The following is a 15,751-nucleotide window of genomic DNA, read 5'->3' as shown; positions in this document are numbered from 1 at the left end:
GTAACCGGAAAGCAACTGGATTGACTTTTTTGATAATGAGAAATGGTCCAATAAATCTAGGACCCAATCTGGCTGAGGTTTGTCGAAGTTTGATATTGCGAGTCGACAGCCACACCCTGTCTCCTACTCTAAAAGTGCACGGCCGCCGGAACCTGTCCGAAAAATCTTTTTCCTTGAAAGCTGCTTTTCTGAGAGCTATGTGCACTTTTTTCCAAATAAGTTTAAGATGAGAGGTCAGGGCCAGAGAGGAGACAGAGGAATGTTGGAAAAATGAATTAGCTCTGGGGTGGAAACCAAAAACTGCAAAAAATGGAGACACATTGGTGGAGGAATGACAGGCATTATTATAAGCAAACTCTGCCAATGGAAGAAACTCAGACCAGTCATTTTGGAGTTTGGCCGAGTACAAACGCAAATATTGTTTTAAGGATTGGTTCACTCGCTCAGTCTGTCCATTTGATTGTGGATGATAACCGGAGGTTAATGATAATTTCATTTTTAACGAAGCACAAAAAGACTTCCAAAACTGTGCAATGAATTGTGGACCCCTGTCAGAAACAATATCAGTGGGTAACCCATGGAGTCTGAAAACATGACGGAGGAACAAGACTGCCAATCCCTGGGCAGATGGCAATCGGGGAAGACCAATAAAATGAGCCATCTTACTAAAACGGTCCACTACCACCCATATGACTGTGCATCCAGCTGACAGAGGGAGATCCACCACAAAATCCATGGAGATATGCGACCATGGTCTAAGAGGAACATTCAATGGCATAAGTTGACCAATAGGCAAAGAACGGGGAACTTTATGCTGTGCACAGACCTGACACGAAAAAACAAACTCTTTAATGTCTTTAGAAAGACCAGGCCACCACACTGAGCGGGATACCAATTCAAAAGTTTTAGCGACTCCCAGATGCCCTGCAACTTTGCTATCATGAAATTCCTCCAAAACAGTTGCTCTCAAAAACTCAGGAACAAAAAGACGACCAGCAGGAGTATTTCCCGGAGCTTGATGTTGAAGCAGCTTCAATTGAGAAAAAACATCCTGTGTGAGACCTGCCTGAATGACTGAAGGCGGAAGTATGAGAGTAACAGGACTGTTGTCTTGAGCGGGAAGAAAACTGCGTGAGAGGGCATCTGCCTTGGTATTCTTGGAACCAGGTCTGAAGGTGATAATGAATTTGAAACGAGTGAAAAATAAAGCCCAACGAGCCTGTCGGGCATTCAGTCGCTTAGCTTATTCAATGTATTGAAGATTTTTGTGATCTGTCAAAACAGAAATGGTATGGGTCGCTCCTTCAAGCCAATGTCTCCACTCCTCAAAAGCCCATTTAATAGCCAGCAACTCCCGATTACCAACATCGTAGTTGGATTCAGCAGATGAGAATTTCCTGGACATAAAGGCACAAGGATGTAACTCAAGGGAATCTGGATCCTTCTGAGAAAGGATAGCCCCTACACCAACCTCCGAGGCATCTACCTCAACGATGAAAGGCAATTCTGGGTTGGGATGTCTAAGGACAGGGGCTGAGACAAAGGCTTGTTTCAAGGCCTGAAAAGATACTTTAGCTTCACATGACCAATTGGTAGGATCTGCTCCCTTCTTAGTGAGTGCCACAATGGGAGCAACTATGTCAGAGAAAGAGTGAATAAACCTTCTGTAGTAGTTCGCAAACCCTAAAAAGCGCTGAATTGCTTTTAAGTTGGTGGGTTGCGCCCAACTCAGGATGGCTTGGAGCTTCTTAGGTTCCATTCGGAATCCCCGAGGGGAAATAATGTACCCTAAAAAGGATACCTCCGTGACGTGAAATTCACACTTCTCCGGTTTGGCATACAAGTGATTTTCACGTAATTTCTTAAGTACCTGACGCACCTGGGTAACATGTTGTTCTATAGAGTCAGAATAAATCAAAATGTCGTCTAAATAGACCACAACGAATCTTCCCAGAAACTCACGGAGCACATCATTTATGAGATCCTGAAAGACTGCCGGAGCGTTAGATAGGCCGAAAGGCATGACCAGATACTCATAGTGACCTGATTGAGTACTGAATGCCGTTTTCCACTCATCCCCCGATCTGATTCTAATGAGATTATATGCTCCTCTCAGGTCAATCTTGGAAAAAATAACAGCCGAACGTAGCTGATCAAAGAGGACAGAGATCAGAGGCAGAGGGTAAGTATTCTTTACTGAGATTTTATTCAGGGCTCGAAAGTCAATGCAGGGTCTGAGGGAACCATCCTTCTTCTCTACGAAGAAAAAACCTGCACTTAAAGGGGATTTAGATGGCCTGATAAACCCTTTCTCAAGACTTTCTTTCACATACTCATTCATGGCCACAGTTTCAGGACCAGACAATGCATATAACCTTCCTTTAGGCAACGTGGCACCAGGAATTAACTCAATGGTACAATCATAAGGCCTATGGGGAGGCAAAATATCCGCATTGCCCTTGGAAAACACATCCAAAAAATCTTGGTACTCTCCAGGAATATGTGCGGACCTGGCAGCAGCTACTCGGATAGGAAGTGTAATACATTCTTTATCACAGATGGTACTCCATTGTAGAATCTCCCCAGACTGCCAATCTATGATGGGATTATGAAAGGCCAGCCAAGGGTGACCCAGAACCACAGGAACTGCTGGACAATGGGTAAGAAAAAACTCAATCTTTTCAGAATGTAGAGCTCCCACCGAGAGCAAAACAGGAGGTGTACATAGAGAAATAACCCCATTGGATAAGGGACTCCCATCTAAACCATGCATGGTGATACACCTACTTAAGGTTAACTGAGGAATACCTAAGGCCTTGGCCCATGTTAAGTCCATAAAGTTTCCTGCAGCTCCACTGTCCACAAAAGCAGAGACCGAGGAACAGAGGCTGTCATAAGAAACTTTAGCAGGAACCAATAGTGAATTATTTGAGGAGATGAGCTGTAGACCAAAGTGAACCCCCTCACTATTCACTTGGTCAGGAAGTTTCCCGACTTGTTTGGGCAACTACGGGCAAAATGTCCCTTACCTCCGCAGTACAAACACAGACCAGAATTTTGCCTCCTGGTTCTTTCTTCCGGAGACAATTTGGAGAGACCAATCTGCATAGGCTCCTCCATGTCTATCGGAACGGAAGAAACACAGGGAAAAGAAACTACAGATGCCCCTTTCTCAGTCCTCCGCTCTCTGAGCCGACGATCTATTTTAATAGAGAGCTCCATGAGTTTATCAAGGTTCTCAGGAGCGGGATACTGAAGGAGGCTGTCTTTTATAGATTCAGATAAGCCGAGGCGAAACTGACTGCGCAGGGCAGGATCATTCCAGCCACAGTCGTTCGACCAACGGCGAAACTCCGTACAATAATTCTCTGCAGGATTCCTACCCTGTCTTAGAGCACGCAACTGACTTTCTGCGGATGCCTCTCTATCAGGGTCGTCATACAATAGCCCTAAAGATTTCAAAAAAGCGTCTACAGACGATAAGGCCGGATCGTCTGTCTTTAAACCAAAAGCCCAGGTCTGAGGATCCCCCTGAAGCAGAGAAATTATAATTCCAACCCGCTGAGCCTCCGTACCTGAGGAAACTGGTCTTAAACGAAAATACAGTTTACAAGACTCTTTAAAATTAAAAAACTGTTTTCTATCCCCAGAAAAACGGTCAGGCAGATGCATTTTTGGTTCAGGGATGACCCTCGGGGAAGTCCGTAACAGATCTTCCTGTGAGCTCACCCGGAGGGACAGATCCTGAACCATCTGGGTAAGTTCCTGAATCTGACTAACCAAAAACTGGCCAGGATTTGGCCCAACACCGGTGGGATTCATGAGGCCGACAAAATTCTCCCTACTGGATAAGTGAAAAAATTAACTCCTGTTGAAATTTTTTCTTTTGTCTGGCCGGTGATAATGTTACGATTCCTGTACTCCAGACTGGAGAAGATCTTATGGCAGAGATCTGAGTACAGGAATGAAATACAGGTTGTGGGAGCTGGAGAGCCTAGTAACCCCTGGCGCCCTAACTCCGTTGTCTCGCCCGTGTTATCAGAAATCCCCTGCGAGACTATGGTTGCTTGAGCCCATGGCAGCCGCGTTCGAAGGGCGGATTATGTCTGCCCAACCCCGATGCCCCCGCAGGTCTTAATGGGAGACAAGGGGAAGTCCGAGACAGGGAGATAACAAGGGGCCCTCTGACTAAGCAACCAAGCCAGGGGTTACAAGCTAACTTAACTAAATCAAAAGGTATGTGCGGACTAACCGCCAGGGAAAAGGACAACCAAGGATCCACGGATCCGACACTCCTATCCGGCACCGCTGGACACCAGAGTGGATCTTGTGGAAGCGGAATCCTCCGCAAAGCTCCTGAACTCAAAATAAACACAATAATAAATAGTAGCGGACAAGCCGCAACACACGGCTGCGCCGCGACTCACGAACACCACCAGATGTTAAAGGTGCTCGGTCAGACTCCAGGAACAGATGGTAACTTCCGAGTACTGGATCACTGAGAACAGGAACAAACTAACAGACCGGGACTGGGAACTCTCTCTGCAGCAGAATCAGGCAAACAGGAAGCTATCACCGGCGTCTGTGAGGAGTCCTGGGAGTGCTTTTAACAGAGAGTCTTCCAATCAGCTGTTTGGAGGCTGATTGGATTAAATGCCATGCAGCTGACAAGCTGCATGGCCAGGGAAACAGATGAGTGATAATTACAACATGCCGTGCAGCTGCATGCTACACAGCCAGGAAACCAGTGATGATATAAACTTAGACCTAGCAACGGGGAACACGATCCGACAGTGGCGTCCCCGTTGCTAGGCGCCGGCCGCACTGACGAGCGGACCCTCGGCGCCTAACAGGTGGTATACAATTATGGACGGACTGCCTGCCGAGTGCAGACACAGAGGTAGCCACAGCCGTGAACTACCGTACTGTACTGTGTCTGCTGCTAATATAGACTGGTTGATAAAGAGATGTCTATGTAACTATGTATGTATAAAGAAGAAAGAAAAAAAAACCACGGTTAGGTGGTATACAATTATGGACGGACTGCCTGCCGAGAGCAGACACAGAGGTAGCCACAGCCGTGAACTACCGTACTGTACTGTGTCTGCTGCTAATATAGACTGGTTGATAAAGAGATGTCGTAGTAGTATGTATGTATAAAGAAGAAAAAAAAACCACGGTTAGGTGGTATACAATTATGGACGGACTGCCTGCCGAGTGCAGACACAGAGGTAGCCACAGCCGTGAACTACCGTACTGTGTCTGCTGCGACTGGATGATAAATGATATAAAAAATATATATATATCACTACTGCAGCCGGACAGGTATATATTATATATTATATACTGACGGACCTGCTGGACACTGTCTGTCAGCAGAATGAGTTTTATTTTTATAGAATAAAAAAAACAACAACACACAAGTGAAGTCACACGACGAGTGTTTAACTTTTTCAGGCAATCACAATATATGTATACTACTAACTATACTGGTGGTCAGTGTGGTCAGGTCACTGGTCAGTCACACTGGCAGTGGCACTCCTGCAGCAAAAGTGTGCACTGTTTAATTTTAATATAATATTATGTACTCCTGGCTCCTGCTATAACCTATAACTGGCACTGCAGTGCTCCCCAGTCTCCCCCACAATTATAAGCTGTGTGAGCTGAGCAGTCAGACAGATATATATGATATATATAGATGATGCAGCACACTGGGCTGAGCCTGAGCAGTGCACACAGATATGGTATGTGACTGAGTCACTGTGTGTATCGCTTTTTTCAGGCAGAGAACGGATATATTAAATAAACTGCACTGTCTGGTGGTCACTCACTATATAATATTATGTACTCCTGGCTCCTGCTATAACCTATAACTGGCACTGCAGTGCTCCCCAGTCTCCCCCACAATTATAAGCTGTGTGAGCTGAGCAGTCAGACAGATATATAATATATATAGATGATGCAGCACACTGGGCTGAGCCTGAGCAGTGCACACAGATATGGTATGTGACTGAGTCACTGTGTGTATCGCTTTTTTCAGGCAGAGAACGGATATATTAAATAAACTGCACTGTCTGGTGGTCACTCACTAGTAAACTCTCTGCACTCTCTACACTTCTACAGTACTCCTCCTAGTCCTAAACTCCAGTAAATCTCTCTCTCTTATAATCTAAATGGAGAGGACGCCAGCCACGTCCTCTCACTATCAATCTCAATGCACGTGTGAAAATGGCGGCGACGCGCGGCTCCTTATATAGAATCCGAGTCTCGCGAGAATCCGACAGCGTCATGATGACGTTCGGGCGCGCTCGGGTTAACCGAGCAAGGCGGGAGGATCCGAGTCTGCTCGGACCCGTGAAAAAAACCATGAAGTTCGGGCGGGTTCGGATTCAGAGAAACCGAACCCGCTCATCTCTAAAATCTGTCACCTGCAGCAGCATGAGGGTTCGTATCGGGATGGAAGAGAATCCTGGAAAGCTCACCCGGAACACATGAGCCAATCTGTATTGTGGGATTAGCGCTGGTTCCCGGAACCGAAAGGTTTCCGGTATGAATGGTCAACAATGTTAAGGTCGACAAACATGTATCAATTATTTTGATCAATAGTTCTCATTAGTAAAACATTTCCACTGTCCATGAGATTCATGACACTTAAGAATATGAACTATGATTATTGTCTCCTTATCATTTATTTTGTGAAATTTGTTTTGTTATTCTTTTTACCAATGCAAATAGGAGGGAAAAGTCAGTTATAGGGAAGAAAATATAGATTTCTATGTTGACAGACTTGTTTTTTGAAAGCCTGATATCCTTAAATTGAATGTACAATGTTAAATAATCAGGAAAACCGTTGCTTCCTAAAGCTGGTGAAATACCTTTATACCCCTTTCAGACATCAAAACCTGGAAATTGCCGAGTCTCAGCTCCGTGACCCTGGTCGGGAGCAGGGACGCAGGTCGTATGCATTCAGACTTACCTATCGTTCACGTGCAAAAAAAACAGGTATTTTGAAGGTAGTGTGAAAGTGGTAAAAGATTGTGTTTCTAACCATCCAATTTGTTGGTTGGTTAGAACAAAAATCTGTTAACGTATGAGAGCAAATGACAATCAACCCTTTCCACCCAAATGCCAGAAAAAATATAAACATAGTAATTCAGACAAATAGGTTAAATCAAACAGATTTAACAAATTAGTCTTAACAAATGTTTTCTTCTGTTTTCCAGGGTTTGGGAGAATATGGTTGATTGTATTTTGCTCCCATACATTACCATATTTTTGTTCCACTCAGCCAACTAGTTGAATGGTTGGAAAGATAATTTTTAGATACATGGTCAGATTTACCAGTCACTGATCCTGTGCTATAAAGGCTTCATTCCATAGCCATATTTGTCATTCTGATGCCAGAATGTGCATAACTGCAAATAATATTGTATTGATCAATCTCTGCAAATGCCTTTGTGTGGTTATGTATACATCCTGTGTGAAAAGGTCATTCTAACAGCCCCTTCACAGCAGGAACTCTGCTATTTGTCAAGGTAGTCAAGCTCGGTTATAAGTCAGGCAGAGGAGGCTTCAGGGAAGCATATTGTATCCCCTTCCTCTCTGTATCCATAAAAACTAGATTAAGTACTAGAGATGAGCGCCTGAAATTTTTCGGGTTTTGTGTTTTGGTTTTGGGTTCGGTTCCGCGACCGTGTTTTGGGTTCGACCGCGTTTTGGCAAAACCTCACCGAATTTTTTTTGTCGGATTCGGGTGTGTTTTGGATTCGGGTGTTTTTTTCAAAAAACCCTAAAAAACAGCTTAAATCATAGAATTTGGGGGTCATTTTGATCCCATATTATTATTAACCTCAAAAACCATAATTTACACTCATTTTCAGTCTATTCTGAATACCTCACACCTCACAATATTATTTTTAGTCCTAAAATTTGCACCGAGGTCGCTGGATGACTAAGCTAAGCGACCCTAGTGGCCGACACAAACACCTGGCCCATCTAGGAGTGGCACTGCAGTGTCACGCAGGATGGCCCTTCCAAAAAACACTCCCCAAACAGCACATGACGCAAAGAAAAAAAGAGGTGCAATGAGGTAGCTGTGTGACTAAGCTCAGCGACCCAAGTGCCCGACACAAACACCTGGCCCATCTAGGAGTGTCACTGCAGTGTCACGCAGGATGTCCCTTCCAAAAAACCCTCCCCAAACAGCACATGACGCAAAGAAAAAAAGAGGCGCAATGAGGTAGCTGTGTGAGTAAGATTAGCGACCCTAGTGGCCGACACAAACACCGGGCCCATCTAGGAGTGGCACTGCAGTGTCACGCAGGATGTCCCTTCCAAAAAACCCTCCCCAAACAGCACATGACGCAAAGAAAAATAAAAGAAAAAAGAGGTGCAAGATGGAATTGTCCTTGGGCCCTCCCACCCACCCTTATGTTGTATAAACAGGACATGCACACTTTAACCAACCCATCATTTCAGTGACAGGGTCTGCCACACGACTGTGACTGATATGACGGGTTGGTTTGGACCCCCACCAAAAAAGAAGCAATTAATCTCTCCTTGCACAAACTGGCTCTACAGAGGCAAGATGTCCACCTCATCATCATCCTCCGATATATCACCGTGTACATCCCCCTCCTCACAGATTATCAATTCGTCCCCACTGGAATCCACCATCTCAGCTCCCTGTGTACTTTGTGGAGGCAATTGCTGCTGGTCAATGTCTCCGCGGAGGAATTGATTATAATTCATTTTAATGAACATCATCTTCTCCACATTTTCTGGATGTAACCTCGTACGCCGATTGCTGACAAGGTGAGCGGCGGCACTAAACACTCTTTCGGAGTACACACTTGTGGGAGGGCAACTTAGGTAGAATAAAGCCAGTTTGTGCAAGGGCCTCCAAATTGCCTCTTTTTCCTGCCAGTATAAGTACGGACTGTGTGACGTGCCTACTTGGATGCGGTCACTCATATAATCCTCCACCATTCTTTCAATGTTGAGAGAATCATATGCAGTGACAGTAGACGACATGTCCGTAATCGTTGTCAGGTCCTTCAGTCCGGACCAGATGTCAGCATCAGCAGTCGCTCCAGACTGCCCTGCATCACCGCCAGCGGGTGGGCTCGGAATTCTGAGCCTTTTCCTCGCACCCCCAGTTGTGGGAGAATGTGAAGGAGGAGATGTTGACAGGTCGCGTTCCGCTTGACTTGACAATTTTGTCACCAGCAGGTCTTTGCACCCCAGCAGACTTGTGTCTGCCGGAAAGAGAGATCCAAGGTAGGTTTTAAATCTAGGATCGAGCACGGTGGCCAAAATGTAGTGCTCTGATTTCAACAGATTGACCACCCGTGAATCCTTGTTAAGCGAATTAAGGGCTGCATCCACAAGTCCCACATGCCTAGCGGAATCGCTCCCTTTTAGCTCCTTCTTCAATGCCTCCAGCTTCTTCTGCAAAAGCCTGATGAGGGGAATGACCTGACTCAGGCTGGCAGTGTCTGAACTGACTTCACGTGTGGCAAGTTCAAAGGGCATCAGAACCTTGCACAACGTTGAAATCATTTTCCACTGCACTTGAGACAGGTGCATTCCACCTCCTATATCGTGCTCAATTGTATAGGCTTGAATGGCCTTTTGCTGCTCCTCCAACCTCTGAAGCATATAGAGGGTTGAATTCCACCTCGTTACCACTTCTTGCTTCAGATGATGGCAGGGCAGGTTCAGTAGTTTTTGGTGGTGCTCCAGTCTTCTGTACGTGGTGCCTGTACGCCGAAAGTGTCCCGCAATTCTTCTGGCCACCGACAGCATCTCTTGCACGCCCCTGTCGTTTTTTTAAAAATTCTGCACCACCAAATTCAAGGTATGTGCAAAACATGGGACGTGCTGGAATTTGCCCATATTTAATGCACACACAATATTGCTGGCGTTGTCCGATGCCACAAATCCACAGGAGAGTCCAATTGGGGTAAGCCATTCTGCGATGATCTTCCTCAGTTGCCGTAAGAGGTTTTCAGCTGTGTGCGTATTCTGGAAAGCGGTGATACAAAGCGTAGCCTGCCTAGGAAAGAGTTGGCGTTTGCGAGATGCTGCTACTGGTGCCGCCGCTGCTGTTATTGCGGCGGGAGTCCATACATCTACCCAGTGGGCTGTCACAGTCATATAGTCCTGACCCTGCCCTGCTCCACTTGTCCACATGTCCGTGGTTAAGTGGACATTGGGTACAACTGCATTTTTTAGGACACTGGTGAGTCTTTTTCTGACGTCCGTGTACATTCTCGGTATCGCCTGCCTACAGAAGTGGAACCTAGATGGTATTTGGTAACGGGGGCACACTGCCTCAATAAATTGTCTAGTTCCCTGTGAACTAACGGCGGATACCGGACGCACGTCTAACACCAACATAGTTGTCAAGGACTCAGTTATCCGCTTTGCAACAGGATGACTGCTGTGATATTTCATCTTCCTCGCAAAGGACTGTTGGACAGTCAATTGCTTACTGGAAGTAGTACAAGTGGGCTTACGACTTCCCCTCTGGGATGACCATCGACTCCCAGCAGCAACAACAGCAGCGCCAGCAGCAGTAGGCATTACACGCAAGGATGCATCGGAGGAATCCCAGGCAGGAGAGGACTCGTCAGAATTGCCAGTGACATGGCCTGCAGGACTATTGGCATTCCTGGGGAAGGAGGAAATTGACACTGAGGGAGTTGGTGGGGTGGTTTGCGTGAGCTTGGTTACAAGAGGAAGGGATTTACTGGTCAGTGGACTGCTTCCGCTGTCGGCCCAAGTTTTTGAACTTGTCACTGACTTATTATGAATGCGCTGCAGGTGACGTATAAGGGAGGATGTTCCGAGGTGGTTAACGTCCTTACCCCTACTTATTACAGCTTGACAAAGGGAACACACGGCTTGACACCTGTTGTCCGCATTTATGGTGAGTTGTCCGCATTTATGGTGAAATACTTCCACACCGAAGAGCTGATTTTTTTGGTATTTTCACCAGGCATGTCAACGGCCCTATTCCTCCCACGGACAACAGGTGTCTCCCCGGGTGCCTGACTTAAACAAACCACCTCACCATCAGAATCCTCCTGGTCAATTTCCTCCCCAGCGCCAGCAACACCCATATCCTTCTCATCCTGGTGTACTTCAACACTGACATCTTCAATCTGACTATCAGGAACTGGACTGCGGGTGCTCCTTCCAGCACTTGCAGGGGGCGTGCAAATGGTGGAAGGCACATGCTCTTCACGTCCAGTGTTGGGAAGGTCAGGCATCGCAACCGACACAATTGGACTCTCCTTGTGGATTTGGGATTTCGAAGAACGCACAGTTCTTTGCGGTGCTACTGCTTTTGCCAGCTTGAGACTTTTCATTTTTCTAGCGAGAGGCTGAGTGCCTCCATCCTCATGTGAAGCTGAACCACTAGCCATGAACATAGGCCAGGGCCTCAGCCGTTCCTTGCCACTCCGTGTGGTAAATGGCATATTGGCAAGTTTACGCTTCTCCTCCGACAATTTTATTTTAGGTTTTGGAGTCCTTTTTTTACTGATATTTGGTGTTTTGGATTTGACATGCTCTGTACTATGACATTGGGCATCGGCCTTGGCAGACGACGTTGCTGGCATTTCATCGTCTCGGCCATGACTAGTGGCAGCAGCTTCAGCACGAGGTGGAAGTGGATCTTGATCTTTCCCTAATTTTGGAACCTCAACATTTTTGTTCTCCATATTTTAATAGGCACAACTAAAAGGCACCTCAGGTAAACAATGGAGATGGATGGATACTAGTATACAATTATGGATGGACTGCCGAGTGCCGACACAGAGGTAGCTACAGCCGTGGACTACCGTACTGTACTGTGTCTGCTGCTAATATAGACTGGTTGATAAAGAGATGTAGTAGTAGTATGTATGTATAAAGAAGAAAGAAAAAAAAACCACGGGTAGGTGGTATACAATTATGGACGGACTGCCGAGTGCCGACACAGAGGTAGCTACAGCCGTGGACTACCGTACTGTACTGTGTCTGCTGCTAATATAGACTGGTTGATAAAGAGATGTAGTAGTAGTATGTATGTATAAAGAAGAAAGAAAAAAAAACCACGGGTAGGTGGTATACAATTATGGACGGACTGCCCAGTGCCGACACAGAGGTAGCTACAGCCGTGGACTACCGTACTGTACTGTGTCTGCTGCTAATATAGACTGGTTGATAAAGAGATGTAGTAGTAGTATGTATGTATAAAGAAGAAAGAAAAAAAAACCACGGGTAGGTGGTATACAATTATGGACGGACTGCCCAGTGCCGACACAGAGGTAGCTACAGCCGTGGACTACCGTACTGTACTGTGTCTGCTGCTAATATAGACTGGTTGATAAAGAGATGTAGTAGTAGTATGTATGTATAAAGAAGAAAGAAAAAAAAACCACGGGTAGGTGGTATACAATTATGGACGGACTGCCCAGTGCCGACACAGAGGTAGCTACAGCCGTGGACTACCGTACTGTACTGTGTCTGCTGCTAATATAGACTGGTTGATAAAGAGATGTAGTAGTAGTATGTATGTATAAAGAAGAAAGAAAAAAAAACCACGGGTAGGTGGTATACAATTATGGACGGACTGCCGAGTGCCGACACAGAGGTAGCTACAGCCGTGAACTACCGTACTGTGTCTGCTGCGACTGGATGATAAATAATGATATAAAAAATATATATATATCACTACTGCAGCCGGACAGGTATATATTATATAATGACGGACCTGCTGGACACTGTCTGTCAACAGAATGAGTTTTTTATAGAATAAAAAAAAAAACACCACACAAGTGAAGCCACACGACGAGTGTTTAACTTTTTCAGGCAATCACAATATAGTATACTATACTACTAACTATACTGGTGGTCAGTGTGGTCAGGTCACTGGTCAGTCACACTGGCAGTGGCACTCCTGCAGCAAAAGTGTGCACTGTTTAATTTTAATAATAATATGTACTCCTGGCTCCTGCTATAACCTATAACTGGCACTGCAGTGCTCCCCAGTCTCCCCCACAATTATAAGATGTGTGAGCAGAGCACAGTCAGATATATACATAGATGATGCAGCACACTGGGCTGAGCAGTGCACACAGATATGGTATGTGACTGAGTCACTGTGTATCGTTTTTTTCAGGCAGAGAACGGATATATTAAATAAAACTGCACTGTCTGGTGGTCACTGTGGTCAGTCACTAGTAAACTCTGCACTCTCTACAGTTCTACAGTACTCCTAAGCTCCAGTAAATCAGGTCAATCTCTCTCTCTCTCTCTTCTAATCTAAATGGAGAGGACGCCAGCCACGTCCTCTCCCTATCAATCTCAATGCACGTGTGAAAATGGCGGCGACGCGCGGCTCCTTATATAGAATCCGAGTCTCGCGAGAATCCGACAGCATCATGATGACGTTCGGGCGCGCTCGGGTTAACCGAGCAAGGCGGGAAGATCCGAGTCGCTCGGACCCGTGAAAAAAAACATGAAGTTCGTGCGGGTTCGGATTCAGAGAAACCGAACCCGCTCATCTCTATTAAGTACTGTATGTGATCTATTGTATTGTATGTGTTGTAAATGTCTACTCAGGACAAATGGAAGATTAGTACTGGCCTGACATGCCACTGCTCCCATGCTGATCTTAAAGGGGGAGGTGTCATGATCTGGGCTATTTCAAGTAGAAATAGGCCTGTTAAAATCAATGTATGTGATATCAATATTCTGATCAATGTACCAGTGTGTGATAACTGTCTTTGCATATCAAATGGTTGAAGCTTGATTGATCTGCTGGCATTTCCTTATAGCCACAGAACTCAGAGACACAGTAGCTACACAGGTGTGAAATTCCTCCTACCAGAGCTAGTTTAATTACCCCAGAATCAGAACTGAGATCTTAAAGTAAACGCAGATCAGGCTTGAAATGTGTTCTCTCAAGTGGCTTGTGTATCTCCCAACAGGTTGTTTACTGACCCCAGGGGCTCACCAAAAAGACCAGAAAGACATGCTGGCTAGGGATGGTGATAAAAACTTCCTTCAGCTAGCTATAACAGTGTTTTAGAATGATTGATAAATCTGATAGCCCAGCTTCAAAAGGAATGGGGAAAGTAATTAGCCAGCCCCTGCTATATGACCAGTTGAGTTTACACAATTAACTCTGATCTGGAAAGGGTTAAGAAACCCTGAGGTGGGGGCTGCGAGAGAGGGCAGTTTGAGTTCTTAAATACACCACTCACAGACTGCATTATCAAAGAAGCGAGGCCAGAGAAGCATCCTGGCTCTGTAATGTCCTGAATATCTGAAGAGGCTTCACTTCATCCCATCGTTCCACTCTGCATGTGTTAAGATCGGTGGGTTTTATCTCCCTATTTTTATTTTTCTTGAAATTAACTTTGATCTTATGATTTTGACTTTTTATCATTATATCTTGTAACTTTCTTTTCTGTAACATAAGCTTTGAAATGTTTTACTTAAATTATAATCTAATTTTAGCTCTGGTTTTCTGTTGTGTGTCCAACCCAACTTACTGAAAGAGGCGTTACCAAAATATTAGTTATTCTGGGTGCAGGCAAAAGCCATAAGTTTGCCTTGGGTCATACCCTAAACGTTTGTACTTTGGCTGGTGGCAGTGACCGTGTTGAAATCAATGCACCTGCTCAGGTATCCAGTAGTATACATATATAGTACAGTACAGTAGGCCACTGCTGTATCTTGCAGCACTGTGTCAAGTATACTATCTCTGTGCTGCATTATTGTGAGCAGTATATAGTAGGACAGTGCAGCATTTTGGTGACCAGCAGTATACATATATAGTACAGTACAGTAGGCCATTGCTGTATCTTGCAGCTCTGCGTCAAGTATACTATCTCTGTGCTGCATTATTGTGAGCAGTATATAGTAGGACAGTGCAGCATTTTGGTGACCAGCAGTATACATATATAGTACAGTACAGTAGGCCATTGCTGTATCTTGCAGCTCTGTGTCAAGTATACTATCTCTGTGCTGCATTATTGTGAGCAGTATACAGTAGGACAGTGCAGCATTTTAGTGACCAGCAGTATACATATATAGTACAGTACAGTAGGCCATTGCTGTATCTTGCAGCTCTGTGTCAAGTATACTATCTCTGTGCTGCATTATTATGAGCAGTATATAGTAGGACAGTGCAGCATTTTGGTGACCAGCAGTATTCATATATAGTACAGTCCAGTAGGCCATTGCTAGTGATATATTACTGGCATATAATTCCACACATTAAAAAATGGAGAACAAAAATGTGGAGGGTAAAATAGGGAGAGATCAAGATCCACTTCCACCTCGTGCTGAAGCTGCTGCCACTAGTCATGGCTGAGATGATGAAATGCCATCAACGTCGTCTGCCAAGGCTGATGCCCAATGTCATAGTAGAGAGCATGTTAAATCCAAAAAACTAAAGTTCAGTAAAATGACCCAAAAATCTAAATTAAAATCGTCTGAGGAGAAGCGTAAACTTGCCAATGTGCCATTTACGACACGGAGTGGCAAGGAATGGCTGAGGGCCTAGCCTATGTTCATGGCTAGTGGTTCAGCTTCACATGAGGATGGAAGCACTCATCCTCCCGCTAGAAAAGTGAAAAGAGTTAAGCTGGCAAAAGCACAGCAAAGAACTGTGCATTCTTCTAAATCACAAATCCCCAAGGAGAGTCCAATTGTGTCGGTTGCGATGCCTGACCTTCCCAACACTGGACGG

Source organism: Pseudophryne corroboree, chromosome 8 (assembly GCF_028390025.1).
Source record: "Pseudophryne corroboree isolate aPseCor3 chromosome 8, aPseCor3.hap2, whole genome shotgun sequence".
Taxonomy (NCBI): domain Eukaryota; kingdom Metazoa; phylum Chordata; class Amphibia; order Anura; family Myobatrachidae; genus Pseudophryne; species Pseudophryne corroboree.
The sequence above is the reverse complement of the archived record's forward strand: the minus strand, read 5'-3'. Positions refer to the sequence as shown.